Genomic DNA, 5,089 nt, shown 5'->3' with positions numbered 1-5,089 from the left:
CTCCAGCTTTGCTAATATAAGAACCGCTATGTTTTTCTTTGCTTCTGCTCTCAACCATAGAAGGTGCTCATATGCTCCGTTACATGCTGAAAACAGAACTGAGTAACTGCTAGATTTCGTATTTCTGCCCAACGTTGTATATATGCAGCAGGGACCAAATGTGTACACCTGTGGGCTGGGCAAAAATGGGTTAAAATGGGGAAACAGCCATTGTTGTGTTTAGGCTCCTGAAGTCCAGGATGCATCCTGAAATCCGGATGCATCAGATTAAGACCCTAATCCAAACCAACTTTCCAACACTGATGGAGCCGCAATGCAGCCTCAAGGTTTCTTTACCTGGAGGAGGCCTCTGTGACTGCCCCCACCACTGCAGAACGCAGCACACGACCCATTGGCGTGGTTGCATCAGTGGAAAGTCGGTTCGGTTTGGGCTGTAAGTCTGTATAACTCCTCCCGCACATCATGTTGTTTGTGAACTATAAATTGCCTATTCTGAGGGCTGTAACGTCACGTCCAGCTTCTAACCCACCTTGCTGCTTTGTTCTACAATCTGATGAAACATTCTGCAGAAAATGAAAGCTTGCTGCAGTGGCATTGCTAGGGAGGTGCTGGCAGCACCGGGTGACATGCATGGGGGGGTGACACTGCTTGCCAAAATTTTTTAAAGCTTGGTATTTTTGAATAACACCATCATGTTATATATCGATCAATGTGTAATTTCCTGCAGAATGCAATGAAGCAAACCCTGTTGAAATATCTCTATTCTATCAAACATTATAGCCAAAAAATCAGTCGGGTCAGGGTAATATTACATTACCGTGCCCACTGACTGGGGTGTTGTCCCGCCCACTGCATGGGAGGAGGTTCATCATAGGGGTGGTGCACTGGCCTCCCCCACCAGGCGATGCAAGCCCTAGTGACGCCACTGGCTTGCTGCACTGGATTCTGTGTCGATGTTGGTCTTGATGAGGGTGTTATCAGACTGTAGTATTGGAACCCTTCTGAAAAGTTCTCAGGTTTGGACGGGCAGAGGGAGGAAGGACATTCCAAAACTGGGTGGAGGGGGGGGGAGTAGAAGCCATTGAAAATGTCTCTTTTCAATTCTTTTTAGTTTGAGCCTGTCACAGAGTACGGATACTTTAGCCTGCTACTCTTTCCTCTTCAACAACAACTGTTACCCTGCACATGCTGGATCTTGTCTGATCTCGGAAGCTAAGCAGGGTCAGGTCTGGTTAGTGCTTGGATGGGAGACTGCCTGGGAATACTGGGTGCTGTAGGCTTGTACCGTAAAGGTTGCCAACATTTCCTCTTCTTTTTCCAGCTCAGGAAGTGGGAGGAGGAGCAATAGTGGAGGTGAGTGGATGGACAGAGGTGGGCATCACGCCCAATTCTGCTGCCTGAGGCCTCAGTTGGTCTCATGGTTGGGCCAGCTCCAAGAATGTACAGGAAAGGCTTGTGGGAGAAGAGAGTCAATGTTCTGCCATGAGCTGGATGGGGTCACACACAGCAAAGGAAAGCCTTGTTCATAGTCACCGCTTCCTTCTCTTCTCCTTTCAATGGCTACGTTCATATTGAGCAGAAGTAATCAGCCTGAAGAGAACAGGCTGTAACAGAATTTATTCAAATAAATCGATTTTGGCTTGGCTTTAGGATGCGTCCTGCTTGATTCTTTTATTTGCCTCTTCAAAGGGGTTAGAACGTTACGCTCCTCCATCTCCGGCAAGAACGCTGAGAAAAAGGACGGTGAGATGGAAATGGCTGTGACAGCTGCGGCGCACTTTGGATAAACAGAAGGGCCGTGCCTGTGGTCAGGTCGCACTAAAGGTCAAACTACAGATTAAGAAGCACCCACCAGGCTGGTCATGATTGATTCTTTTCCACACTTTCCTTTACACAGGGAGCAAGTGGGTGAAGAGGCTGTGAAGCTGCGGTCCGCAGTGTAGGAGAGTTTCAACACATGAACGCCCATCACGGCTCCTATGCTGATTGCGCACTCCCTGCGCACTATTTACAGTTTGTTAAGAAGCTTCCTCTGGTTTTCAATGGAAGGTTTTTTAAAAACTATAAATAGTGTGCATAGGGAGGGAGGGGGGGTCACAGTTGGCATAGGAACCACATTGGGGGTTAAGAGCAAACCCCCCCCAACTCTCATCACAGCTTTGTGATATGAACTATTGAGGCACAGCCAGGTTGACCATTGTCCTGGCTGAACCGGTTCCTCAGGTCACCCTGCCCACCCTGTCAGTGCACAGTGTGGGAAGCTGGCTGCGCATATACTATGTTGCCACTGCCACCCGCCTGCCTGAACAGTGGGGATGGGGTGGCTGGGAGTGTAGTGACAGCCCAAAGATAGGCTCGGTGCTCCCTTCTACTTCCACACCTCCTCCTGCAGCAACCTGATGCAAGAAACACCAATAAATTCATTCTCACACGTTAAGGGTGCTTTTAATGCACTTTTAATGTGCACGCACAGAAATAATGGTGCCTATTGCATGTAAGCATGGTGTTCTGGGTGGCAGGAAAGAAGGGACAGTGGGTGACTCTGAACCGTCATAGTAGAGCAGAAACTGCTTTGCATGAAGGTCCCATGGTGTTCTGGGTGGCAGGAAAGAAGGGACAGTGGGTGACTCTGAACCTTCATAGCAGAGCAGAAACTGTTTTGCATGATGGTCCCATGTTCAATTTCAGGCAGGGTTGGGGCAAGGCTGTCGGATAGTATAGACCAGCGTTTCTCAAAGTGTGCTCCTAGGAGCTCTGGGGCTCCCCGAGACCCCTTCAGCGGCTCTACAACACAAGTTGCTGCCGTCTGATCCCTGCCCATGTTGCTTGTCCATCCCTCCAGCCTCCCCTGTCCATGGCTCTCTGTCCTCATTCCCTTCCTGTTCTGGTTCCTTGATGGTATTCAGTGCTTGGTGTTGTGCCACTCTGTGCATGTGCCAGTGCTCTGGGGGCTCCCCAAAACTCTGCACATGAGGCGGGGCTCCCTCAATCTTCTCTTTGGAGTGCAAAGAGCTATGGAGACTGAAAAGTTTTAATAACTGCTGCTATAGACAATAATTGACCTGGATGGACCACCAGGTTGACTCACACTGGGAATTTGACATGATAGCCATCTTCAAGTATCTGAAGGGTGTCATGCAGAAGACGAGGGAAACCTGCTCATTGTGGCTCCTGAGGGCAGAAGCGATGGGTTGAAACTACAGGGAAGTAGATTTAGAAATGAGGAAGGCACTCCTAAACTGTAAGGGTTGTTCAGCACTGGAATTGTTTGCCTTATACAGCTGTGGGTTCTTCCTCCTTAGAGGTTTTTGAGCAAAAATTGGACGTCTGCCTGGCAGGGGTCCAGTAATAGTTGCCTGAATTAAAGCAGGGGTTGGACTAGATGACCATCAAGATACCTTCCAACTCTTAACATTCTGTGATCCTAGTTTCGCATCCAGGTTTGCTAACCACAGCTTCTAGGTTCAGACAACACGCAGAATGGTGGTTTAACGAGCAATCAGGGTTTGCCGGATCACCTGTGGAATTAGTTTGTGGAATTCCTTGCCACAAGATGGACCCTAGCCGAGCTGGTTTTAAAAAAGGAATTGGACAAAGCCACAGAGGACAGGTCTATCAATGGCCACCACTCATGATGACTATGCACTACCTCCAGTTCCAATGGCAGTATGCCTCCGAACGTTGGTTGCAGCAGAGCAATGGTGGAAGAGAAATGGGCTTGCCAGTGGCAGCGGCTGAACCACTGTGGGAAATGAGATGCTGAAGCAGATGGGCCTTTTGCTCGACCTAGCAAGGCTTTTCTTATGTCCTTATGTCATAGACTGACCTTCCTGTAAACATTTATAGTTGCTGTCTGCCATGATTCTCTATGGCACAGAATTTGCAACACTCGCTAACCCAGGGGCGTCACACTCATTTCACATAGTGGGCCGAAAAGCATTCATAGTGCCTGCTTAGGGCCGGAAGTGACATCATTAAGCAGGAAAGTGATGTCATTAAGCAGACGATGGCCAGAAATAAGCACTCACAAACTTACACCTCAGCAGAAGCAGTGCTGCTGAAAAGGAAACACTGGGAGACCCCAATTATAATGGGATATAGAGCTTCTGGGGGCTCATTCTTGACAGCCCAGGCTGTAGCAAGAGGCTCATGTGACTGGATGCTCCTGTTCACGAAACAGTTTCCCCGCACTCAGAAAATGAGCATGTGAGGATTCTCACTTAGCGTTTGCCCTGCCGTACTAGCTTTCTTTGTACCATGCATCGTTTCTGTGCAGAGGACCACTCAATCATGTGAGCTGCCTTCTGCAGCCTGGAGTGGCATGGTTCAGAAATACATTGGCTTCTTATTCTGCTGTTTATGGAACGAACCTCATTCTTCCAATGTTATACTCGCAGCCAGAACCTTTGGAGATGCAGGTTTCCAACAAATGCAGAACACACAACTCTCCTGTTCACAGATATATAACCCCAGTGGTGAAAGAGCATAGCAGTACCATCTGGTGTGGGGTTCTGGAATGTGGTTTAGCAATTCCCCTAGGAGATGGCCTTAAGATTTTAGAAAAGATTTTGGACTGTGTTGACAGACTGTTCATTAGGAAGGCATTGCCAGCTGCTGCAGGGTGAGAAGCCAGGAGTCAGAAGCCAAGGAACCAGGAACCAGGTATAATGATGTGGCTCAAGCAAAATCCCAGCCTGTCCAAAAAGTCACTATAACCCTTCGATGGCAGGAAGAGCCAAGGGGTAGCCTTCACTCTGGAACCTTCAAATCTGTCTTTTTGGTGGTTCACCCCATAGGGAAGCAGCACTCAAATCTGTAGGACTGTGACAGATCCTGACAGATGTGGGCTGTGCCCAATGTCCAACCCGGGCTCAGGGTTGTGTGAGAACATTGCTGTATGCTTGGGAAGGAAGCCTGGCATTGTACATTGGACATTCAGGGCCCAATCCTAACCCATTTTCCAGCTCTGACATAAGGACAATGCAGCTCTGAGGTACGGGAACAAACATTGCCTTACATTGAGGAGGCCTCCATGATTGCCCCCCCCCAACTGTAGGATGCAGCCCATGCCCCACAGGCACAGCTATGC

Source organism: Tiliqua scincoides, chromosome 5 (assembly GCF_035046505.1).
Source record: "Tiliqua scincoides isolate rTilSci1 chromosome 5, rTilSci1.hap2, whole genome shotgun sequence".
NCBI lineage: Eukaryota > Metazoa > Chordata > Lepidosauria > Squamata > Scincidae > Tiliqua > Tiliqua scincoides.
This window is presented reverse-complemented; position numbering follows the sequence as displayed.